The sequence below is a fragment of the Pipistrellus kuhlii genome, unplaced genomic scaffold (genome assembly GCF_014108245.1).
Source record: "Pipistrellus kuhlii isolate mPipKuh1 unplaced genomic scaffold, mPipKuh1.p scaffold_m20_p_10, whole genome shotgun sequence".
NCBI classification, from domain to species: domain Eukaryota; kingdom Metazoa; phylum Chordata; class Mammalia; order Chiroptera; family Vespertilionidae; genus Pipistrellus; species Pipistrellus kuhlii.
Window position 1 is genome coordinate 42,760,273 of NW_023425405.1, and position 27,790 is coordinate 42,788,062.

General features: G+C 35.3%; 1 long non-coding RNA gene across 1 annotated transcript in view; it reads left to right on the forward strand.

Annotated features, from left to right (window-relative positions):
- LOC123652007 overlaps window positions 1-24,048 on the forward strand; it is a 95,344-nt gene extending 71,296 nt beyond the window's left edge. Inside the window, exons 2-3 of the long non-coding RNA XR_006741026.1 lie at window positions 17,246-17,341; window positions 23,770-24,048. This is a non-coding gene — a long non-coding RNA (uncharacterized LOC123652007). The remainder of the gene's footprint in view (window positions 1-17,245; window positions 17,342-23,769) is intronic.
- The last annotated feature ends 3,742 nt before the right edge of the window (window positions 24,049-27,790 follow it).

Genomic DNA, 27,790 nt, shown 5'->3' on the forward strand with positions numbered 1-27,790 from the left:
GGGATATAGGTTTTCATTTAATGAACAGAATAGTGCATTAGCCTTTTAAATCATAAATGAGTTTCAACAATCAGTAAAATACATAGTTGAGATGCTTGGTATTTGAACCAAGCAGCTAAGATAAATACTATATTAACTGACTATGAAAAAAATATGCATATCCTATGCTATCTTATATCATTATTTAATATATTATAAAATATACTAGAGGTCCAGTGCATGGACTTGTGCACCAGTAGGGTCCCTCGGCCTGGCTGAAACTGGCAGCCTGATATCCTCCAGGGATCCTGGAGTGCAAGATGGCACTCTGCAAAGTTGCTGTAGGTAGGCAGTGCCTGCATTGAGTGTCCACTCCCTCATAGTCAGTGCACATCATAGCTACCAGTCAGTCGGCCAGTCACTTAGGCTTTTATATATATATATAGATAGAAAAGTATCACTAATCTTATAAATTTGTATTGTGCTATTTTATTTTCTACAGAAATGTCTTCATTCCTTTACAATGCATATTTTTGCCCCAATTATTGAGCTTTTTTGTCATCCATGCCTTTGCAATATGATTTTGAAACTTCTCACACTGGCAAGAGTTTATTGTCTTAACCCTTAAAACAGGGCTGGCCTTGTGACTTGATTTGGTTCATACAATATAGCAGAAGGGATAATTAAGCAATACAAATTCTTGTATGTGTGTCCCCATAACTTGAACCCTGCTGTAAGAATGTTATTATTTAAAGAAAGAACCAGAATTCAGAGGTTCTTATCTTCAGGTTATAAATATTTTTATAGTGAGTATTTTGCCTACTTCATCAGCTACAACTATTTTGTGATATGCCTCAAGGAAGACACATTTAGAGTTAATTGCAACTTGTTTTCCATCTAAAATTTTCACTAGTATGTACTTTTCAAAAGACGCTTAAGTCAGCAACTGAACTATGTATAGTAAAACCAGAAAAACCTGGGAAACTGAAATTCTTGATCTGTCATAATGATTTCTCGAGATGTTTTGGCTGAAGCCAATTACCATGCAAGAAGATTATCTTTCTCAGTGACGTCATTAAAAAATTCTTTTAGCAGGAACCGGCTTGGCTCAGTGGAGAGAGTCTCGGCCTCCCTGGTCAGATTCCGGTCAAAGGCATGTACCTTGGTTGCGGGCACATCCCCAGTGTGGGGTGTGTAGGAGGCAGCTGATCAATGTTTCTAGATCTCTATCCCTCTCCCTTTCTCTCTGTCAAAAAATTTATAAAATATATATTTTTTAAAAAATTCTTTCAGAAACTTTCAGGTTATGACCTGACAAATTTTTGATTTGTTAAAAGAAAAGCCAACTGTGTTATCAAAACAATGTTTGGGAACAGTGAGAATTGTTCACCATATTTTCTGGCGTGTAAGACGACTTTGAAATGAAAAAAAAGTCAACCAAAAATCAGAGGTCGTCTTATACGCCGAGTAAATCCCAAAAAATCATCTCGATATGCCGCTAAATGAATCTTCCAACTCGATCCCGCATCAATCACTGCAAGGCTGCTTGGACCGCCTCTCTAACTCAGCCAATCCAAGCAGGCTTTTTATGCATGCAAATTGTACATGTTCTGTACCGGAAGCTACACCGTGTTCTAGTAAAAAGCCTGCTCAGATTGGCCAGAGTCAGAGAGGCGGTCTATTAAAAAAAGAACTGGTGTTGCCTCGGAAGTGGGGGGTAGTCTTATACAGCGAATATAGGCCTAAACCTATGTTTTAACTGTAAAATTAGGGGGTCATCTTATACGCCAGAAAATATGGTATTTGAATGTAAAGTTTATTTTCATGGTTAACACATATCTTCATTTTAGAGAATGATGATCTTATCTAGACAACATATAAATATTGCCTTTCAAAATTTAGTGTTCTCTCCAGTTAAAGCATGAACAAATCAATATTTTAAGATTATAGCAAACATCTCTTCATTTAGAAATGGGAAGTGTTTATTCCACAAAGAACCATCCAATCTAATATTTGCATTCATTTTGGATGTCTCTTTGGGTGCAAATAGATAATTGCATCACATGTTGGCAAAATTCAAGGCCTAAAATTTGGTCTGGAATTGATAGTCTGCCCTTCTGAAAGGCACAGTGGCAAGACAATTAGAAAATTTCCAGTGCTGGTAATGGATAAAAATGCTTTTACTTTCAAAAAAGTTTATGGATGTTTGAGAACAAGATACACAGAAGACTTATTTCAAGTCCTGTACATGGTCAGTTCCTAAACTTAGAACTGCTCCAAAATTAAATGAAAAAAACAAAAACAAACAAACAACAACAACAATACAAAAATCCCTCAAAATAACTTTGGAAAAAAAATACTACCTAATAAAATTTCTGCAAATTCTCAACTTGGTGGCATTTCTTGCTTAAGATAAGACAAGGAGTCAGGCAGAGGGATTTTCCTAGAATTAATTGAGCACTTACACATACAGAAAAAGAGATGTACCTTTTTGCCATGGTTCCTCAAGCACGCACCTTAATAAGTTTTGTTAGGCTTTTTAATAGAAAAAGCCATGGGAAATTTTTCAAAACAAATCTGAAAGTTCCTGTACCTTTAATATTATTTCAAATCATAGTCCCTCAAAATGTTTGTTCAAATTAGTACTCAAGTTACATCACTGATTTCATTGTTATGTTTCTGTCTTTCTATTAATCTAGAATGATTCTTTCTTTCCAAATTCTGCTTTTTCTTTTTTCATGCTCTTGCTGCATCGCAAAAATCAAGTTAGTTATCCAATGGTATGAATTACATTATTGATTTGCCTGTTTCCTTCCTTTTGATGCTTTTTAAATTGCTAGAGGAACGATTTCTTTCCCTTCAAAACTGTAAATACTAGTTAGACGTTTGCTTAGATTCAAGTTCAACTTTGGGCATGGTTCGAAGAGGTACAAAATATCTGGCCTTTTCCCTTTTGATAATAAGATTGATCATGGGCTCTGCAGGCCACGGTCTAATTTCTCCTTTGTAAAGTTCCCATCAATCTTTCATGTAATTGTTTACTCCTTTGCCTGAAACAATTATATCATTATAAATTGCAAAATGGCAGTGTTCTAATTCTGGTGTTTCTACCTCATTTAGTAACTAAATTATTTTCCTAAAAACCTTCCATCATTAGGTAGGACTATTGGGTTATACTAAAATGCAGTTAATTTGAGATTGATATTAAGTTCTCCTTTAATTGCCAATTTCAGGGTAAGAAAGTGGTACTCTAGATGCACAAGTGGTGATCAATAGTTTTTGTGTGTTATTTATTGTTTTTCAACCATACCCACTGTTCTTATTAACTTGCTGTTTGGAAATTATATATATATTATATTAAATGTACTAGTATGTTAATCAATAGAACCTGACTTTTGCTACACAAATTTTACTCTTTGTTCATTGGAAATTCATTGGAAATTCTTTTATTTTTGTCTTAAGGTTCTTTTGATTTAACTGTTATAGGCACCTCTCATCGACACTAGAGAGGTGTTGTTGGTTGGTGAGAGAGTCCCTGGGCCAGTGGGAGTGGGCTGTCTCCAACCTCCACTCTTGTCTTCTCATATAATGATTTTATATGGGAGACATTGAATTCATTGTGCAAAGTAAGCAAACCTGTTTATCTGGCTCATGAAACCTGTATATCTGGCTCAAGCAAACCTGTATATTTAGCTAATCAGAAGAACTAGTTGGATGGGGGAATGAAGCATTATATACCCTCCTGTCTGTAGGCCTCAATTCCTCTGCTGACTATTTGGTACAGATTAATTCTCATGGTCCCTTTTCACTTGGTTGTGGCCTCCCCAGAATTTTCATGAGAGGCACCTGACACACCTTTATCTTGCTAAGCTTTGAGGCTGCTGGATTCTGTGCTTGGGGAGTAAAAGGATCCTTTTTTCCTTTCCTTCTCCCTCTCCCTTTCTGCATTCTCTCATTATGAGGGAAGTTTTTCTAAGCACTGGCTGTGTCTGTGGCTAGGGAAGATAATGGTTGTTAGCTACAAGCTGGCTGCCAATGGCCCATGCTGTTGGGTCTTGCTTTTTTAACTTTCTGTCTGTTTCCCTATTCCTCCTGCCCTGGAATCCTGTAACATTCTGCACCTGCAAGATCAACATCCTTATGGGCTGGAGCTCGGCCCTGCAGTTATGTCTGTACTTTCTTCTTCTTTCACCCCTTACCCTGTCCGCCTAGCCCTGTTTCTAACTCCTTCCAGCACTCTCAGACTTTTACTGTTCCTTTGCTTTCACATATATATGTGGCAGACTAACTCTGAACATTTCTTCTATTGGTTCTGGAATCAGTCAATAATTCAAACTGCATTAGTTGCTGTAGCATTTCAGAGTTCACATTTTTTAGTATAGAGGTGTCTAGTCCTACTGCAGCTATTACTTCTAGGCCTTTTTGGTGAACAGAGCTAGGATGGATGGAAGGATAAAAAATGTTGCATTTTTTTTCAGGTACAGACTCAAAAAGGCAAGAGTCTCTACAGTTGAATGTATTAATGTAACTGAAAAGTAACTCTGTTAAAGTTATAGAAAGTATATTTTGTAGGCTTTAAAGGGGAAAAAAAAAGGAAAACCAAAATTTTAGGAACAGCTTTTTAGAACAGCTTTGAAGGTGATCTTGTGTTTGCTGTCCATAGGAAAGGGCTTCTTAGCTAATGGATTTCCATCTTGCCAGTGAGGATGACAAAGCTAAATCCCAAATGGAGATGGCTATGGGCGATTTTGGTTGGTGGACTGTGAGGATTGCAGAGCCGGGGGCAAAACTAGACTATAACCCATTGCCATTAAAATTTGGGTTGTAGAGGTCCTTTTGTTCTCAGTCAATACCTTTTTTAGCACTCTTCTGATTCCTATGCGTTCAGAAAATAGGACAGACTGCTTCTGGGACTTATTTCTATGATTACAAGTTCTGATTTCAAATAAAAAAATGCTGCTTTTTAATATATTTGTCTTTTTTATTATAGCCTAATAGCCTGCCCTAAGGGAAAGAATATGATGCTCATGTCAGTATGAGTATTCAAAATCCCTTTGACATTTATTAAGTTAAAAATGAATGATTTAGCATTCTGGAGTCTTCATCTGAAGTTTATTTCAGTTAGCCTTAGTCATTTTCTCAGCCATGGTCAGTCAGTCTCAGGCCTGATAATAGCACCTGTTTGAGAAAGGACTAGATAATAGCAAGCACTAATAATAGCCAGATTTCAAAGAAAGAAAGGACTAGTTAATTACAATGTTTTAAAGAAAAAAAGAAAAAAGAAAACAAAAATTCCTTCCTCCTACAGGCCAGAGCTCCCCAAACCTTCCAAGGAAATGTGAATACACGCAGAGCAGACTGAAGTTAAAAAAAAAGGGCTTCAAATGATCTATTTCTTTAAAATATCATAGACACTTATTATGAATTCTATTTAGTAATATGCTTTTTTTTTTTTTTTTTTTCATCATCATGAGGAGACAGAAAAGCTAGGTAGATGGGGGTGGGGCCAGGGGAAGGGAAAGAACTTAACTAGGCAGAGTCACTAAGACACGCCAATTTAGCAGGGAAGGAAGGGTAAACATGAGAAGCATCAAACTTCAAAATGTATGGATATTGCTAAGACAGCACGCAGATAACCAATCACAAGGCAGTAGGCAAATAAACTAATCCCCAGGATGTTACCAAGGCAAAACTCTTTGAAAAGACAGATCAAGACTAGCAAGGCTGTCTCCACCCCCTAAATTAAAAGGCATGCGCTTTGCTTTCTCTTTCTCTTCTACCCGGCACTCAGTGGGTTCCTGATGGTCGTTCCTGTGATGGGGAGCACATCCCTGCACCCACATGCTTATGGCCGGGGGCCTCCACACATGGACCGCTAGACTTGAATTAGCTTGGTTGCTAAACTACTCCCGACTGTACCCTGGAAAGGAAGCTCCGCACACTGGCCTGCTCCTAGAACCTTTCCCAGGACTGGCTTCTGCCAATAAACTTTGGTTCCATTCATCATTTTTTGTCTGCAACTCTATTTTTCTATTTCTCAAGACAATAACTTGGACTCCACTCACACTTTGGTTTCAATAACAATGGCTTATCATTATTGACTGTTCAGTATGTGTCAGATGTTGTACACACTTACATTCTCCTAACATTCGGCGGGGGAACAGACTACAGAAGGTTTGGTAATGGACACCTCTAAGTGACAGGGTCATGATTTGAACCCAGATCTAGCTGCCTGGATATGCTTCTAAATATTACCTTTCAGAATAACGGGCCAAGTTCCCACGGTAGTTTTCCCTATCTAGAAACCACTGTTACGAAAAAAGGCATACGGATCGCTCATTTCCAGCAGATTGCCATAGTCTCCTTTTCTGATTCCTCTGCTCCATCCAGAGGTTTAGAACAGCTGATCCAGGGTGGTCCCAAATAAGTGTTAAAAAAAAGAAGCCCCCTAAATATAATGCAAGGATTCAGGATTTACTTTAAGAAATAAAATGTTTATAGGTTTTTCTTGCACTCATTTCTAAATCAACTCATCACTCATATGCCTTTTCTTTGTAAAGAAAAAGTCAAGCTGCTGCATCCAGAGATAAATCCTACTTTACTTAGGAGGTGGCCGAGGTGCTAAGGAATGGAGAGAATGCAGGACAATGAGGCAAAGGCCCACATGTCCTACTGCTCCTCAGGCAGGATCAGGGACTAGTGCCTGGCTGCAAATTTATTTTAAAAAGTTGCCTGTCTTAGCAAGCACAAATGCCTTCTGCTTACCATGTGAAGGTATTTTTTTTTTAATTTCATGAGAAAATATTTTGTGTGACTGTGTTTGGAAGGTCATATCGGTGTTTAGAGGAGAGTGGGAAGTTGACAATATTTGAAACATTATGTACCTAATGCATTATGATACCTAGTGCATTATGTTAATTTTTCTCCAATTTCTTTTGCTAAATAGTACTGATCATTTTCTTAAAAAATGGGTTTAAAAAGGTATCTTTGTTTTTATATCTGTGTGCAGGAATTTGGCATCTAAATTGACCCTGAAAAGACACCTAGTTTACATATATTTTAATCAGACACTTTAACATAAGTATATTATGGTGAAAAGTGCCTTAACCTTTCAGAGGATTTGTGGGAAATCACTCAGAATATTTTGCATAATTTGGCAGTATTAGAGCAGTTGAAAAAAAAAAAAAGTCAACCTCTATTTGGAAAATTTAAAAATAACTTCCTAAATCTAGTTTAAAACCTCTTTATAATTCTGTTGACCACTCAGCTGCAGCAGCTTTTATACAATTATGTTCCTCTAAGAGCCCAGAATAGAAATTGTTACAATAAAATTTACTTATAAAAAATTCTCACCTGCAACACTTACAGGCCACTTTGATTCTTGAGAGTGACAGGGAGAAATCTAACTTATGTACTTGGGTGACCAACCAAAAAGTGTTGTCAGATTTTTCTTCCTGAATGAATTAAAGGGGCTTGGAGGAGCATTTTGTACCTCAGGGAGTAAAATAATATTTGGACTAAGACCTTGAAGTCTGCGACTCCAACTATGGAGAACCTAGGGTTCATCTGAGTTCAGTGCATTAATACAGAGCCACAGTACACAGCTATTTAGCAGGGCAAAACATTACTGGCCCCAGTGTTAGGGACTAGTTTTCCGCAGTAACTCAGGGAAGCAAATGTCATGGAATTTAGTTAGATCTAAGTTCTCTAGAGGTAAAGCTAGATTTCTGTCTTTTTAGTAGATTATATGGAAATAGTAGAGATACTGGATATGATGCTAATAGGGGAAATGGGTCTTCTTAATTTATCAACTAATAATAACTACATTTAGAATTTAGAATTCAAGTATATGGAAAAGGTCATGTAATTTGCAATTAGAGCACTAGAGAGCTGGCTATGAAGACCTGAGTAGAGAAATGAAAGTTTGATCTTTTCCTGAGTACTGGTAGCTTTGTTAATTCTGTGCTGGAATGCAATAGAGATGATAGCATTGGAAGACTTACCTGTAAGAGGTCTCTGCAGCCACTCACCTTGGTCCAATGCTGACTCCATCCTTGCTGGCCATCTCACATTCCACAAGTTACGTAACATCTCTGCGCCCCAATTTGCTTACTGTAAAACAAAGATAATAAAATTTTTTACTTCCCAGGATTTTAGAAGATTATATCAGTTATTGCATAAAAAGAGTTTTGAATAAATCTTGGCACATAGAATATGCCATTCTTGCCATGTATGATTTGGTCTATTAGTTTATTATTATTTTATTGATGAGTGTACTTTTAGGACATGCATATTAACATATCTGGAAAAAAATAATTTATCACATAAACAGATAAATCTGGCAACCTTGTTCAAGACATTAACAAATAAAGATATGGAATATTCAGCTAAAATTTGATCTTCATATAAGTAATATTTTTTTTTACTATGTTTCAAGTATTTCATGCATACCTATGTAATATTCTAACAACTTTTTAACCCCCTCAGTAAGAATTGATTCTGTTCTTCTGTAATTTCTGTAAAGATCTTGGATTATTTGTCATTGATATGTTTTGGAAGGCAATCTTGTAAGTGAGCCAGATACTATAATTAGGTACAGAAAGTGTCCCCACCCCGTAATAGTCATAGTGTGGTTAATCTAGAAGTCCTAGAATAAGATATAGGGTTTTCTCCTTAGCCAGGTCCAAAGAAACCATATTACCTCTGGTAAAACTACTAGAACCAGAAACAGTCTTTCCTCTGGTGGTTGAAAAGGGTTAGAATGTAAGCCAGGAGCCACCAGAGAGACACTATGCAATTCAAGATAAACAAAAACAATACAAAAGAAAGCTGAGCAGAGATGAGAAAGATAAGATTGGATCCTCAAAAACACTTTGAGTCCTGGAGCCAACTGACTTGATTTTTATATAACTGATTGGAAATTTCTATCAAGTTAACTTGATAGAAATTTCCAATCAGTTATATAAAAATTTGCAGTAGAGTCTACCCTCTTCTAACTAAGATTTCTATCTAATACAGCTAAGCTAGTCAAGGCCATCTACAAGGCTTGGGAAGCAGCAACTAGCCCAAGCTTTAGAATCTTACTCTTTATCTTATTACGGGTCCTAGCACATGATTAGTGTTCAAAGAATAATGGTCTTCCCAGCCAGCATGGCTCAATGGTTGAGTGTTGACCTATGAACCAGGAGGTCATGGTACAGTTCCTGGTAAGGGCACATGCCGGGATTGCAGGTTCTACCCCCAGTTGGGGTTGTGCAGGAGGCAGCCAATCAATGATTCTCTCTCATTATTGATGTTTCTATCTCTCTCTCTCTCTTTCCCTTCCTCTCTGAAATAAATTTAAAAAATATTTAAACAAACAAAGAAAAGGTCATTGTGAATAGCATCATCATTTCTTAGTAAATTTCTAGAGGATGAGATATAACTAATTTGGTACAAATGAGCAAAAGGACACTTAAACCAACTCATGTTATTTCAGTTTTTCTTACAGTCAATACACTTTTATTTTCTCCAAGAATCATAAATATTCTACAGCAGCACATAGCCCTTGGACACATTTTGACAAATTGAATTAGACAAGTAGAGATTTTAATTCCTTAGAAATACACTAACTTTAAAGTATAAATGGATTAAAGTTGCTGAGGCAATTTTGGTTTTGTCAAATATCCAATGATTTAAAAATTGTTGGAGGCATCAAATGACTTAGAACACAGGTTCTTTTTTCCTGTCATTTGCTTGGTGCCACAAAGTATTGGAGTATCATCATTCTGTAATCCTTTGTCTCTAAAGCTTGTTTAATAATGCAAAGGGGGCTTTTTGAAGGTTGGTATCATTCTGTACAACATCATAATTGCCGTGACCATATGCAATAAGAAATGTATGGGGTTTTGCATAGATCTTCATGATTTCATAAATTAATTTCTACAGTTCTATGAAGCCAGGTGACCATAGGTCTGAAACTCACCTCTGCTTCTTAATATTTGAATGATCTTATGCAATATAATTTACCAGAATGCATTTTTTCTTATCTGAAAACTGTACTTAATAATAGCACCTGCTTCACCTATAATAAAAGTGTAATATGCTAATTAGACCAGATAGCTAGACGAAGTTGGGGCTGCAAGGGCCAAGCCTCTGGCATGCATTTTGTGCATCAGGCCCCTAGAATGGTTATCAGGATTAAATAATTTAGCATGTGTAGAGAATTTACAACAATCTGTGGCACATAGGAAGTGGTGTGTTAGTAGTTACCTATTATAACTATGATTATTGGCCATTGCTTCTAATCTACAATCTTCTGAAGGAGTGAGCACATTTTATTATATATTACTATGCCCTGCCCCCCTCCCCTAACTGGGTAAAATTAGTAGAACTGGGCCCAGTACCTGTCACATACTAGGAGCTTAGTGAATTATTTCTGAATAAACAAAATAATCAATGGCTTATTTTTCTCAACCTCCTGTACAGATTTATAGTCAGTAGTATTTATATGTGAATAGAGAGGTACAAGTGAATTTTCTGATAGAGCACCTTGCTTATATTCACTGTTTGCTCTTTTTCTCCTTTTACAATATTCTTTGATGTCAGCTAAGCATTTGCCAACAAGAGCATTTGCTCTCTGCCTCATCAACCAGTCTATAGTGAGACTGATATGTTAGAATCATTTTCACTTTTAAGGACAAAGTGATTTCCTTTTCCCTCATAAATCCTTGTTTTTCATACTCATTGTCCTTAATTGTCACTGTCTTTGCCTGGAGCTATTTGACTTTAATATTCCATTTTGAGTAAATTTACCAATCGGGAAAATGTTATTTTGCTTTTTGGGCTAAAAATCATTTAGATCTTTATTTTTTTTCCTTTAGGAAAAGAAATATTTTCAAAGACAGTGCATTCTCACAAACATCACATATAAGAAAGTTAATAAACCATAAAAGAAAGAGAACACTTATTTTTCTTTCAGATTTCTAAGAAAGCAGAGGCTGTAAGCAGTGACATATAAAGTGAAAAGTTTTCTTTACTAAATAGAGATAAATGATAAGCTGTCAGTTTTTAAAGTTCTGACTTGGTCTTTAATTGGGCTGAGAATATTTCATGGCTGTTGGGTAGCCTGAAAACAGCACTTTCTTACAATGATGGATGTTATCTCCTTTAGCACAATAGTTTGGCATGGCATGAATAAATCATATTTGCCCTGGAAGTCCATTTTATTCTTGGACAATTGATATTACATTTGGTGCTTCCATTTTAGTTGCTGACCAAGTGACATACCCTATTCATTTGATTCATTGAACTTTTCAACCTCTTGCTATATTTTGTCTATACAAATCTATTCCTCTTAAAGGCTTGGGTTTTAGCATAGCTTTGTTTGGTGAAGATATATGACTGGACTGTAAAAATGTGTGTCAATGAAATATTATGAAATGGCTATCTACCTCTAACTTGTTCTCTAGGCATACAGCAAATAGAGGCAGACACAAGTTAAGTTTCATCAACAAAACAAAGCCCACTGTGTGGGAGAACATATTTGCCAGTGTTATCTCCTATAAGGGTTTAATCTTCTATAAAGGTTTAATCTCCAACATTTACAGGGAACTCAAACAACTTAACCAAAGGAAGATAATCCAATAAAAAATGGGCAAAGCACCTAAATAGACACTTTTCAAAAGAGGACATACAGAAGGCCAAGAGACAAATGAAAACATGCTCAAAGTCACTAAAATCCTAGAGATGCAAATCAAAACAACAATGCGGTACCATCTCACACCTGTCAGATGGCAATCAACAGACCAGTGCTGGCGAGGATGTGGAGAAAAAAGGAACCCTCGTGCACTGCTGGTGGAAATGCAGACTGGTGCAGCCACTGTGGAGAACAGGATGATGTTTCCTCAAAAAACTAAAAGTGGAACTGCCATTTGTTACAGTAATCCCACTTCTAGGAATAAATCCCAAGAAAACAGAAACATCAATCAGAAAGGATATATGCACCCTTATGTTCATAACAGTATAATTCACAATAGCTAATATTTGGAAACAGCCTAAATGCCCATCAGCAGATGAATGGATTAGAAAGCTGTGGTATTAGCTACACAATGGAATACTATGCCACTGTAAAATAGGACTTTTTACCATTTGCAACAGCCTGAATGGAACCGGAGAGCATTATGCTGAGTGAAATAAGCCAGTCAGTGAAAGAAAAATACCGCATGAGCTCACTCATTTGTGGAATATAAAGAACACTATAAACTAATGAACGAAAATAGATACAGAGGCAAAGAAGCATTAAACAGTCTGTCAAACTACAATAGGAAGGCTGGGGAAGGTTGTGGGCAGCGGTAAGAGATCAACTAAAGGACTTGTATGCATGCATATAAGCATTACCAATGGACACAGACAATGTGTGTGTGTGGTGTGTGAGGACCTGTGCTGGGAATTGGGGGAGGCCAGAGGAAGGTCAATGGGGAAATAAAGGAGACATATGTACTACTATTGGTAATACTTTAAACAATAAAATAAAAAGTTTTCTAGAATTGAACCTCTAGCAAAAGACTTGCTTAGATAGTGATGATGATGATTATTGGCATTCATAGTCTTGGAAAATACATAATACTGAAACTGAAGCATGTCGCGAGTTAAACAAATAAATACTGCCTGGACATTGTGGCTCAGTTGGTTGAACATCATCCCATGAACCAGGAGGTCATGGTATATGCCTAGTTGTAGGCTCAGCCCTCAGTAGAGGGCATGCAGGAGGCAGCCAATCCATGTTTCTGTCTCTCCCTTCCTCTCTCTGAAATAATTTTTTTAAAATTAATAAACATTAAAGGCAGAAGGATCTAGTTATCTCCTTATAAAATAAATAACGTATATGCTCTAATGCTAACATTCAAATGATGAGCCTTTCACAATAATGAATCTAATTTAACACCTCATAAGTGAACTTTTGCTAACTGATGAGGATAGATATATTCTTCTATTTTCATTCTTACATGTTTTACAATAGGCATATGCAATTTTATATGCTACTTCAGCCTTCAAAATGCCTTTTCCTTTTAGATACTTTAAAAACAAATACTATCACTAAGTAAGTGGCAGGTACTGCTCAAATTCTGCATATTTCAAACTTTAATGCAAGGTATTTTATAAATCATCTGCATATTTCAAACTTTAATGCAAGATATTTTATAAATCACTCTATTTTTTTTTTCCTAGGAAGAACTGGGAAATGTAACAGGTGATTGTGACTTCTAGTTATGTCTAAGTTTCAACTTTAAATATATTCACTCTTTTATTTCTTCAACATTATTTTTGTGAAATTTATACATTCTATTGCATGTAGCAATATTCCTTCATTATTATACTCATTTTAACATAATATTCCCCTAAAGTTTAAGTATTTGTCCAGTGACCTGAAGTAGAAAAATAAACAAACAACACACACAAGAGGAGCAACAATGACTGGAATTCCCTAGAAACATGTGGAGCAAAGTAGTCCAAAGGTTGATTGTAGAAGAGATGCAGTGATTACGGAAGTTATTTGACTTAAAACACTCAAGATTCTTGGTTTATTGGTTTAGAGTTTCTATAAAAGGGAGATAATTAAAAAGCAATAGAACATCAATTAGATAGCTCACAATTCACCTGGCTTTGGTACAGTAAGCTCAGTGGGAGGCCAGATTGCAATAGCATTAGATGCTGAAGTTAACCAGAAAATCATGCTAGATGAAAATGTTAAAAATAAACCTATTAGTGGGAGAAAAGCACTCAATGTTATTTTGCTTATTAAAAGAACATGCTCCCAAGCAAAATAAAAATTTTTTCTACAAAAAAAAAAAGGCTAATACTTAACAGAATATGGAGCATTTTTCCAAAGTCCCATGTGATGTCTACCTCCTCTTTTTGCATGCTTCTGTACTTAAACAATCTTCCATTTTTGCCAAAGGTATTATTTTTGCCAGTAGAATATGATTTTAGAGTCAGAAACAAGAAAAAAACTTCATTTTGTTCTCAATATAATCATTATTGTATTTGGTTTAGTAATACTGCATTATGTATTTCTACAAAGCAAAACTCAATGATAGTCTCTGTCTAAGCTATCTGATAAGTTGTTAGATTTTTTTTTTACAACAATGTAGCAACCTTTCACCACATGCATACAAAGTTCCCCAAAAAAGTTCTTTTTACCTTCCCTATTTTGGCAGTACTGCACACTCATGTACCTAATGGCATATTTTATCATTTGAAATGAATAAACATTACACAACATAATGGGTGGTATAGGGAAAATTGGCCGGGGTAAACAAGTCAATAACCATTTACTATTAGAACCATGTTAAAAATAGGGCATGATTCATTCTACCCCATAAAAGTCACAAAGATATTTGCAGTCTTGAGAGATCTTTGAAAAGTTGCTGTTATTTATTTTTATGCTCCCCTATATACCAAAGGAGAATGGGAGTCATATGAAAGTATTTGGAATTATTGACAAACATATTCAGAAGGGAATGCAATTCTTTTTTATACAGTTTGTAATATATACTTGGGGGTTTTATTTTCTGAAAGTAGTTCATCTTTGAGTGGTTTAAAAAAGTGATCTACAGTTAATTTTGACCTAATCATTATCAAAATTTCAAACAATAAATAATAGTCCCTTCAGGGAGAAACTACACTGTAGAAATTTTAAGAACTTAGCAAAATCATCCTCATAAATAGTAGTTACCAATAGGAAATTATAAAATTTTAGAGAAAACAAATCCAAGATCATTACATTCAATGTTTTACTCCTGACACCAATACTGCCTGACTTGATAAAGGACATGCAATACTCCACTAAGGGCAAAACCACAGGGATACATTTCTCTTCCGAGTAACCTCTCCCTTCCCTTAACATCCAATGGCTATATGTTAATACAAAGCCCATTACTTATATTTTAACAAGTTTTTGAATGTTATAAAAGATTATGAAATTAATGTATTAGTTACTTTTTTTTTTTTTTTACTAAAACAACAACACACTTTCATATAGTATTTCAGTGTTACACAGTTTTTGTTTAAGCTTTTTCTAATATAACCTAAACATACTTTTGAAGCCCTTCTGGCCATTGATCATTTTTTAAGGAGTCATCATGACTGACATATTTATGACACATAGAAGTGATCAATAATATTTTCTTTTGTATTAAGAGTAATTAAAATTGAATTTTGATTCATTACACCATCAATGTACTAATTTTTTTATAAACCATCTTTTCTGCCACTTCCCACTCAGCTAATTACACTGGTTAGACCACTTCATATCTCCACACTACATTCTTCCTTACTTCAGAACCTACTCTTCTGAATTCTCCTCTGCCTAAAACTCTTTCACTCCTCCTTTCATTTAGTTATCCATCACTCATAAGTTCCTTTCCTCCTCCTTTCCTTAAACTCATATTTATTGAGTCCCTATTTTGTGACAAGTGCTAGTTATACACTGCAATAAAAAATGATAAGCTCCATGTCTTTGCGTACCTTTCAGTTTGCCAGGAGTGACAGGCCACATAATTGTGGCTTTAAATATTATCTAAATGCCAATAAATTATAAAAGTATTCTCCAGCCTGGACATCTCTAAATCCCTAAATTCCAACCTATATAATACAACCTACTCAATATCTCTAGTAAAGTCTTCAAAAGATATCTCAAAGTTAACATTTTCAATGCAGACTTGCTTTATCCCCCAAAGCCTGCCTTTCCTGAAATCTTCATCTTTGTTGCAGCTACACTAGTCTTCAGCTGCTAAAGCTAAAATCTCATCACCCTTGATAATTCTTCTTTTATAGAAAACATTCAATTTGGCAGCAAATCCTATCAGCTCTACTTTCAAAACATATTTGAAATTCAGCTAATAGTTTATGTATGACCTCCACCACAGTGACATGACCAAAGGACACCTAATTTGTTCCCTGATTCTGATCTTGGTCCAATTGTCTAATATCCACACAGAATCTGTGGGAAACTTGTCTATTATAGCCATATCTGTATCTATGTCTATATTGACATCAATATATTTGTACTAGAAGCCCAGTGTATGAAATTTGTGCATGGGGGTGGGGTGGGGTGGGGTGTTTCTTCCTCAGCCCAGCCTGTACCCTCTCTAATCTAGGACCCCTCAAGGGATGCCTGACTGCCTGTTTAGGCCCAATCCCAATGCATATTACCACTTTATTGTATAGAATATAGACATATTTTTAAATGCCAATCATATAATGTTGCTCTCATGTCTCAAAGCTGATTAATGCCTTCCCATACCAGTCAGAAAGCAGAAAGAAGGCAAAAAAATATCATAGTAGCCTACAATGTCCCAGACCAGAAATGAAATGGGAACATTTGGCCTGAGCTGTATAAGGCCCACAAAATCATTTGGTCTGGCCCTGTCAAGGCAACTGCAGGCAGGACTTGAAATTTAATAAATGCAGGAGCTTTTTTTCATAACATAAATTTCTACTAAGTGAATTATATTAATCGAATGGAATTATAACTATCCAAATGGCCCTTGGCAGAAAAAAGGTTTCCCACTCCTGTGACTTACATGATTTGTATGTTTTATCTTCTAATCACATGTCCTCTCTAACCTCATATCCTGTTATTATTCCCCTCATTCACTCTGTTTTCACCCCACACCTGGTAATATATATACTTAAGGCCTTAACATCCATAGGTACTTGATTTTGGTCTGTTTATTTTGCCCAGAAAGCTCCCCTACAAATAATACCTGCACTCACCTCCTTAATCTTTATTCCCCAGAAACTCTCTCAATGAGTCCTCTCCTAATTGTCTTATTTAAAATTGAGCTTATTCTCTTTAGCAATTTCTTTCCCTTTCTTTCCCTATTTCTTGCTTTGTTTTCACCTATGGCACTTAGTGATACTAACATCCTGTCTTTTTACTTAATCGTTTCTGGTTTTTATCTTTCCTACTAGAATGTGAAAATCATGAGAGCTGGGAATTTTGCTTTTTACATATCGGTTATAGTATAACCATTATACATTCAGAGCAGTCAATGAATGAATGTATAAATGAATCAATTTCATGAGCCAAGTTGTGTTGAGATCATTGATGAATGAAATAGCAAATTAGCTAAAAATGTCAGAGCAGATTCTAGCAAGAAACAAAAGTAAAATTATGTTTCCTAATCTTTAGCGATCCTTATACCTTAATATTTTCTGATTTTTGAAGATAGGAAAGAGGAAAAAATTACCGAAGTATGAACTTGCTCTTTCTTCCCTCCAGGTGGTGATGGCACAGAGCTATATGGTCGGTATTGCAGAAAAAAATGCCTGCCTCATCACAGCGGCCCACAGGAAACCTTGCACAATAAAGCATTAGGTATGTCTTCCCAAAGGAGTGGCAACCAGCCCAAGACTGTGTAGGCCATTAATTGACTTATAAAAATCACGATAGGTACCTGACACCACACTGATTCATTTCATGTTTTAGAGGCAAAGTATAATGACAGGTTGGTTTAGCCTTGCTATTTGTGAAGAAAATACTCATATCACTGAGTGGTGGTGTTGTTGAAATTCTATTCCTGTTGAAAGTTTTGCTCATGTACATTTTACTAAACACTGTAGGGATTTATAATATTAGCAGCTTCAATGCATCTTTCATCTGCTGTGCATAGAGAAAGATTTGAAGCAGCAGAGGTAAATATTATAGTTTATGGGCCCTAAAGAGTAAAAGCAGCAAGGAGAGCTTGTGTGTGTGTGTGTATTAAAGCGAACTGGAAAGAGGAGGCAGGAAATTTACTTCTCAATCATTGTCAGTCACAAATGTATAGTTTGCAAAAACTGACTTGATTATCTATGGAGAGATTTTGATTTTCCAGTTTCTCAAATTCCTTTGGCTTTTAAAAATACTACTACCAAAATATGACTTTGTCAAAAGATTGAAATTTACTTCTAATTCATGAAAGCTAAGTACGCAGATAAAAGCTATGTAATTGAGTAGATGACTTTGACAAAAATGGGAATTCACAGAAGGGAACAATAACTGTTTTCCACTTCCATGCACTGCCCAGTTACATAGGTAACCATTATGAAGGGAAGCAAGCTGGTGCACAGATAGCCAGGGCTGTACTGTGTGGAAATTTTTATTCCTGCTTTGATGCCATACAATATTCAACCCCACATTACTTAAAATATAGTAAACAAAGAGCTATTAAATATCAATAGAAAGAAGCTAATTTGAAATTTGAATCAACATGAAGAAAAAAAGAAGTATAATAACTGCTGTAGCCTGTTACTTTTCCTTTTCTTTTTCTTTTTTAAAATATATTCTATTGATTTTTTATAGAAAGGAAGAGAGGGACAGGTAGCCAGAAACATCGATGAGAAACATCCACCAGCTGCCTCGTGCATACCCCACACTGGGGATGTGCCCGCAACCAGTGTACATGCCCTTGACCTGAATCAAACCTGGGACCCTTCAGTCTACAAGCCAACGCTCTATCCCCTGAGCCAAACCGGTTTCAGCGCCTGTTGCTTTCTCATTAAAAAAAAAAAAAAAAGCCACACATCTAACAACAGAAATGTTGAATAGGGGATGTCAGTGTGATTGGTAGATAATAGAGGAGGATGTCCAGATGGTGAAGTACTTGGCACAAAGTAAACAAAAACCAAAGCCAAGAGATTTTGTATTCTGAAATGGACTCCAGGGGATAAAGCAGCCAGGGGTTGTACGTATATGATCATTTAGAGCACAGCAGAAAATAGCACCACGAAAACATGATAGAAGTGAATGTGCCCAGCAAAAATAAATACCAGTGTGACTCAGAAAATAGAGAAGGTGACAAAGTGGTTGTAGAGACCAGTATGTTCCATATACAGCACTAACACCAGGTCCACCTGAATTTAGGCTCAAGTTATGCGGATATTTATTGAGGAAAACGCATTTTGTGATCTTATCGTTGAATACTTTCATGCTTGATGACATCTGAACACTAGAAAACTAGTTCTCTCGATAACCATATTCCACTCAACAAAGCAATTTAATAAAGAATGTAGAACCTCATGAAATACATCTTAAAAGTGCTCAAGAATATGTGGATTTATCCAGAGGGTGTGTATGAGTTCTTTACAGATAATACGGCAAAATGGAGCCCTCTTGACTTATTAGTTTGAGAATTTTGATAATGTTGTTCAATCATTCTATTTAGATTATGTACTTGTGACAGAATCAAGAGCCCTTTTTGTTTTGCATTTGAAAGTGAAACTACGTGCACTTTTTTTTTTGTATATCAAGTATATAATTTAAAAAAATTATACTTGCTTTATGTGCCCTGACTGAGGGTGAGAGCATACCCATAACTCAGGTACTTGCCCTTGATAGGAAAATGAACCCATGACCCTTCAGTACATGGACCAACATTCTACCCATTGGGCAACACTGGTCAGGGCTAAGTATTTTTCCTTTAACATAATATCTCTGTACTCTGTTGACAGTAGCATAAAATATGAGTATGAAATAAACTTTCTAATACATACCAGAACTTATATAAGTCAAATATTTATTGTGTTCCTAAATCATCACCAACCTGACAGTATTCTTTCAATCACTGACTTCTCTTTAGAGTAGCAGCTCACCTGGAATTAGCTAGAAAGGCATTTTATAAGTGCCATAAGAAATGTAGTTACATTTTCTGTGGTCAGACCTTGAATTGCTCATTATGCCATCTCTTTCAGCATATCTATCTATCTACTGCTGACATCTATGCAGCCAGGCATATTGTTGGCTTGAAGGGAGAATTAGTGATATTGCAGCTGTTGAATAACACCCAGGAAAAACAAAAGGCTCTGTTGAGAAGATTGGGGTTTACAATGAGGACGATCAATTTTGTCAGAACCCTCAGCAGCAGCTACCACATCACCTGCCATGAAGTACAGAGTTCATTTTTTTCCAGGAATAGTAAAAAGCCAGTTACATATAACTTCAAAACATACACACATGATAGAAATAATTAATACTGTGTCCCACATGAGGAAACCAGAAATGGACAGAATAAGTATTTGACCAATGTAACAAGTTTAAGTGAACTTGAAAGCTAATCCAAGCTGATCTCAGCTTTTAAATTTGCCCTTGTAGCATCAGCAGATGCGCAAGTTTGATTAAGGCACTCCTGAAAAACGCTGGAATGCTTGAGAGGCTGATGCAAATGAAATATCATTGTTTTTGTTGGATTATCTTCCAAAATGTTTTAAAACATGCAATTGCCTTCATTTTTCAAAGAAATTTTCAATGTTCCAGAAGGAAATGCTATGGCTCTGTACCTTGAGGACTATTAGTGCCTTCTGCTTATAGTTGGAATGACATAAAATGTTTTATGAGTTTCTTAAAAACCAAATCAAACCATCACAACAGCTGGCATAAAGAATCAAGCAAAAAAAGACTTTAAATATAGAAAAACAAAATCATTTGGTTTTTGTGAAGTGTACAGGAAGTAGTGATTCAGAGAACCAGTCTATGTTTTCCTTATTGATATCACAATTAGATCTGAAATTTGCTACTGCGAGTGTTAAGAAACCTGTTATGAGAAAATGCAAATTGATTAGGTTAATGCTTGCTGTATGACAAAAATTGATTTGATGACTTATCAAAATAATCTTACAAATAATTTAAAAGAAGCAGCAGGACCTTTAATGAAAAGCAAATTTCCTTGCCCTAGCCAGTTTACTCAGTGGATAGAGTGTATGCTCAAGGCCTGAAGGGTCCCAGGTTTGATTCCGGTCAAGAGCATGTGCCTTGCCGAAACCAGTTTGGCTCAGTGGATAGAGTGTAGGCCTGCGGACTGAAATGTCCCAGGTTTGATTCCAGTCAAGGGTATGTACATTGGTTGCAGGCCCATCGCTGGTTGGGGGTGTGCAAGAGGCAGCCGATCAATGACTCTCTCATCGATGTTTCTGACTCTCTGTCCCTCTCTCTTCCTCTCTGTAAAAAATCAATAATATATATATATAATATATAAATAATATATAAAAAATCAACAATATATTGTATATAAAAACATGTGCCTTGGTTGCAAGTTCCCTGGCCCTGGTTGGGGTGCATGCAGAAAGCAACCAATTGATGTGTCTCTCCCACATTGATGTTTCTCTCTCTCTGCCTTTTACTCTCTCTAAAAAATCAATGGAAAAATATTCTCAGGTGAGGATTAACAACAAAAGAAAACAAAAAAGCAAATTTTCTTATTTGTTACAACCTACTTTGACATCATTATTATCCAAAATTTGTAGTTTTCATTAGGGTTAATGTTAGCTGATTTCTATTTTATTTTCACATTATGTTGCAAAAGTAATATAAGGCATATGTATATATATTTCTCCAGATTCCTCAACTATTTGCATTTTTCCCATTGGATTTTGTATTCCTCTTTTTTTCAAACCATTGAAAAATTGAAAACACCATTCTCTATTATCTTGTAAACGTTAGGCATTTGATAACATTAATTACCTAAATATTGTACAATTATAGAATTAGGAAATTTGAAATTTAGCAGTGACAAAATACTATTAACAGTTTTCTCTGACTGTGTATGTATATAAATATACACACATATAATATATATACATATATATGAATATGAAAGGAACCAGCTCTGTATTTTCCTTACATATATAGTAATTTGTATGTATATACAACATATGTAGTATTATATATAGTAATATTAATTTTATATACACAAATAGTTTTCAAATAGTTTTGTAGACATTTAGAATGTCATGAAATGTCACTAAAACTTGGGGCGCCAGGTGACATTAAAGTTTGCAGTGATGGACACTAATGAAGCAGCTCTGTTAGTAGATTAATTGATGGCCATACATGCCACTGGAGGAATGCAGTGTTCACATGACTCATTCCCTTCTCGGGTTTTAAAATGAGGTGAGAATATCAGAGACAATTGGTAAACTGTGAACTGCATAAATCTCTTTCTCTCTAATTACCATTCTCAGTTTCCTCTTAATCCACTAGGTTAATTTTTGGAGAGGAACAATATCTACAAGTTATTAAACTGGCAGAATATAGGAAGAAACTTTTATTCTATATCAAGCATTTTTGTGGCTATATAACTCACTTGCCTTTTCCTACACCACCGTAATTTTCTGAGTATTTTTTTAAACATTGCAAAACATGGATTGTGAAGGTCAGATATGGATAGTATTGTAATTCTTCATGTTTTTTTTAAAAAAATTTTTGCTCATTTTTAATTTGTATTTGTTTTATGTTTTATATTTTATGAGTGTGTTTACATTGCTTTGAAAATCCTATATAGCAATATTGAAATATTAGTTTTGATACAGAGGAGAAGACTAGGCTTTAACCTTCAGTAAATTCTGACAAGGTTAATGTGAACAATAGCAAGCTTCTGAACCATGTACATACTCACTATAGTGCATATACACTATTGCAACAAAAGACACTAAAGAAGTTCACCCATATAACAAACGTATGTAAACTTTTTTCATGACTAGATATTCCAATTTTCCCTATTGCTTTTCCATAGTTTGCAACAAATAACTTACAAATAAAGCAACAGCTTCATTCAAATTGAAAGGAAACAACTAAAAATGACTTTTATATGAGAAGAAAAGGTGCTGATTTCTTTAACATTCCACTCAAATCTTAAAACATACAGAATAAAGCATTATTAAAAATGTCACATTTAATAACAGTTATCAGGAAGCAAGTTATTTAGTTCAAGTAATTGATGCCTAGGATAGGAAAAGTCTTGCCATTGAAGAGGATCTGATGCTAGCAGGTAAAATTATAGTCAGTAAAATTCTAGGACAAGTCTCAGTGTGCAAAATCTAAACCATTTCATTCTCAAACAGCAGGAAAAGTCAATATGCTAAACAAGGTGTTTTTTTTAATAACTGAAAAATAGCAGTTCTATTCAGATGATGAGCAATCCTATTTCAGCAATAAGTATCAGGCTCTAGCCTTTTAGAGTTTTATAAATGATGATGAAATTTAGGAAAAAAAATTTCTGTTGCAAAATACTGCTTGAAACAAGCAAAGGTAAAGACATACTTCGTATTTTTGTCTTTATATCTAGAAACAAAAGGACTATTTTGGAAAAAACTATATCGGTATCTATATTTATCATTTTCCATCAGAAATTTGTTTTAGCAGAGGTTTTGACTCTTAAAGAAAAAAAAAGGGGGGGAGCGAAAACCCTGACATTACAATGCAGAACTGTTTTCCCACAGAGAGATGCTACATCCACAATTTTTAATAATAAATTGGGGGGAGGATATGTATAGTTTATGAAAATCCTGGCTTTATTATTCAAAAACCAGTTCACGTGAGCATATTTACAAACTATGAAAATGCAGACAAGGAGCACATAAATCATCTGCTAAGTGAAGACCGTTGTGATGGTTTAGCAGAGGAAGATTGTGAGACACGACGCTCTAGCCAAAACGCGAGCTACATGAGAACGTTTAAGAAAATAGCAGGCCAGATTTTGCTTACTGCTTTGAAGGTAAAAGAATGAGTTCAAAACTAATCTGCTTAAAAGAGAGTTTTCAACACATCAACCAGTTGAACAAGTTTCTTCCAGGCCTTGGAGAAAATGCTTTGACTTCAGGGAACAAGGTCCTATGAAATATCATGTTGCCAAAAAAGCCAAAACAACAAAAAAAAATCTTGAACTATAGGCTTGGACAGAGGAAAAATAATCAAGCCTCAAATCTAGCAAAAGATTATATAAAAAAAAAATTGCAGACCAAAGTTTAACAGTATTTGCCTTCCCTTTCTAGGCTGAGTCGTGCAATCCTTCTTCAGAACCTGCTGTTGGGCAGAGAATTGGACTTTGAGAGAAGACCACGCCAGTGAGTTGCACTGCAGTTATACTTGCTATCCTAAGCAAGCAGTCCATTTCTTTCACAATTTCTGTGACAGAAGATCAGGCCATTCTTAATAATGCAATAAACATTTTGCTCCTGTTTTCAGCTTCTTACATGTGTGACTAAGCTGCTTTGTGTAACAAGCATCTTGAGCAATGTAATTAATGTAATTTCTAATTGAAAATAAATGCCTTTGTATCTCCCAATTTTATCTGAGAATTGAGTATTTTGTATAACAAAATGTAAATACTCTTTTCACATTAAAGACATTTTATTCTTTATTTTGTATTATTAAAAATAATAATTTTAAGCACACATAGGCCTATAAGAAGAGTTCAAGAAACCAGCACCTTTCTATTATAATTTTGTATCACTATGCTTATATATTATCTTTTATGATACCACACAGTGAAAGAAAGTGTTTCTAAGCCTTATATAAATTAGTATCTTAGGCAAGTTTGTATACATATTGTTTGGATCATGTTTGATCAGATTTGCTATTTGAATATTGTCAATTTCATCAATAAAAATAAACTTACAACTTTTATTTAAATTAAATATATTTAGCCTACCTTTATAAATTAAGTCCCATTTTCCCATAAGCCACAATTTAACAAAAACTTAAGTTTGCCTTATAGTTTAAAAAATTTTTACAAAGAAACAAAATTAAATTCACAAAAGGTAAGCTATGCTGAACCACCTTTCCATTATTTCCAAGAAAGGTTGTCTACAGATTTAAAAAGAAGGAAGCTTGAGGGAGAGATCAACCAAAGGATTTGTGTGCATGCATATGGGCCTAGCCAGTGGCCATGGACAACAGGGGGGTGGGGGCATTTGTGGGGAGGGGTTTGGGTTGAGGGCAATAATGTGATACCATAATCAACAAAATTTAAAAAAATAATAAAAAAGAAGAAAGCTTGAAATTGTCCTTAAACAACAGTGCCATGTATATGTGTGTGTATATATATATATATATATATATATATATATACTTCATTAGATACTTGCATAGCAGAAATCTATAAGAATTTAAGACCTACTTGGATACAAAAAATGGAAAAACTAAAAATTTTTTTATCTGCCTCACTGGCTTACATTAAAGTGAATGCAGTTAATGAGGAAGGGCAACCATACAAAGGTCATAGGCTAATGAACTGGCTAAAATAAGCACATTCATAGGAACATATAATTTTCTACTTAAAATTGTTATAACATTAGATCTATAACTTACCGCCCTCATTAAGTTACTAACAGCCAAAGGTATATAATTTTGCTTCTGAGAAACCTTAAAAAATATTTCAAGGATTTCCCCAGAATAAAAAGATTGAGAAATATTGTTGTCTTTTATACATAACATAGACCAAAAGAAAGATACTAAAACAGAGAGAAAGATGGACATAGTTATTTTTTCTGTTATCATGTCCCTTCACTCTTAAAAATACTCCAGGTTCACTCTCCTATATTACCGCCATACAACTCATTCATTTAGGAAATCAAGACTCCAACAATGTTATCTTCTAATCCACCAACTCTGCTTTAATTTTTTCCAAATATAACTTATTTGGAAAATATATCATTTTCAGTCCACATACCTGTACAGAAAATAGTGTTGCTTCTAATTTTTAGGTCTCAGAAATCTTTAATCTGGTAGAGTTGGTTAATCTGTCCCTGTCTCTTATGTCATTAATAGTCTAGAGCCAGGGTCAGCAAACTGTGGCTCTTTGGCTCCTTGAGTGTGGCTTTTCCACAAAATACCATGGCCTGCGCTAGTCTATTTTGAAAAAGTGGCATTAGAAGAAGTTTAAGTTTAAAAAATTTGGCTCTCAAAAGAAATTTCAATTGTTGTATTGTTGTATTGTTGATATTTGGCTTTGTAGACTAATGAGTTTGCTGACCACTGGTCTAGAGTGTTACAGGCCTTCTGTGCTAGAAGACCATGAACACCTAGGTCTGGACAATGCTTCCTCATAACCAGACTCAGGTTTCTCTGTGGTAAAGTCATTGTATAGAGAGTTATTCCAATATTCCACCAGCATACTGTTCTTTAGCAAAACTTCAGTCACCATTATGATTTTTCCAAATTATGATCATCTATCATTCCCTCATTATTTTCAGTTATTGTTAAAGAAGAGTATTTTCTCCCTATTTTATGAAATGAGGTATAATCTGATAATTTAATTTATTTTTATGCTCAAATTGTTCTAAGTTTGCTCAGCAAGAGAACCTTCAAACAGGCTCTTAAATATTTTTGACATGTTTTTATCATCCTTTGTGCATGTCCTGGACAAGTTTTTAATGCTATTTCAAAACAAGAACTTTTCTGTGTGCCATATCATGGAGTCTGCTCATATGTATGTATGTATACACACTTAACAGCTGATAGCTCAATTGGTGTTTATTTTCTGATTTAACCCACTGGAATTAATAATTATTCAAAGAGTATATACATTTTGGGGGGATACCCTGAGTATATTTCAGCAACACACACACACACACACACACACACACACACGTGCGCGCGTGCATATATACAAAGTTGTTTCTCATTATTTAAAATAATTTTGCTCTATCAAGTCCCTGCAAACTCCAAATTAGGGAGCACTAAACCATTTCTATGAGCATCTGATCACATTTTCACCAATTGATCAATACCTAAACTTGTATTATGTATATTTAAAGACACCAGATTTAATATGTGCTATGGATTCATTAACACTGAACTCTTTGCCCAGCACACTGTAACTCCTGTCTGAATAAAAGCATATCTAACACATGAATTTTCTCCATAGGCTCATCATAGTTGTGTTTTGCTTAGGAAGATTAGACAGAACTTTAACACTTCGCGTGGGGGGCATTTTAAACAGCCAAAGCACCAACAAAAAACAAAAATGTGAAACAGAGTGAAACAGAAGGCAGAGCATTGCCTTGATCAACCTCAGCGGGGCCCGGGCCAGTCAGGCAACTAAAACTTTCACATGTCCACGAAGGACCATGAGAGCTGTATTGACTTTGGAGTTACAGATAAATTCTAGCAAGCAAGTGAATTCTCAAATATGTAATCTGTGAATCCTGAGGAAAGAATATACATTTAAAAGAACAAAATACATTTCATTCCTCTACTTCTAATGCAAAAACCTCAAATTCTACTAAGCCTTCTCTTTTTCCATGGTTGTAAAATAATTTCTCAATAGGTAAGATACTTGTAAATCCAACCAGTCCCAAATTATTGACTTATTTGACTAATCCACAAACTTATTTGCTCAGTGTAACAAAACTCCAATCACTCTGATTACCTCCTCTGTCTGACCTTGTACCATCCCATTCTCCAGACTGCTGAAAACCATCCCATTCTCCAGACTGCTGAAAACCTATTTCCTTTCAACCCTGGATCCCTATCACTGCCTTTCTCTCTCATTGGCGATGAAATACTCCCCCCTCAATGTCCAGCTTCCTCCTGTGTCTGACATTACTATCTTCACATGGATGATCAGGAAGCGCACTCACCCCTGACCACCTGCTTCCTGGAACATAGATGACTTAGGTTGAGCCAATAACTAGGAATAAAATCACTGGGTAATACAGAAGGTATATGTTTAATCCTATTAAAAATTGCCAATCACAGTAACATTTTACCAAGTTCTTCTTCTCTATATTGTCACCAACATTTGATATCATTTTTTAAATCATTCTGGTGTGAGTGAGATCTATCTCCTTTTGATTTTCTCTTTCCTGATAACTAAAAATGATGTCTTTTTTTAATCAAGTTTCTCTATAAGTTTTTGCAATTCATTTCATCTTTTTATTAAAGTATAATTTACCTACAATGAAATATTCAGATCTTAAAATTACTTGACAGTTGAACTTTGAAAATCCATATGCTCATATAGCCTGCATTATTATCAAGGCATAGATCATTTCTATAGTTCTTGAATAT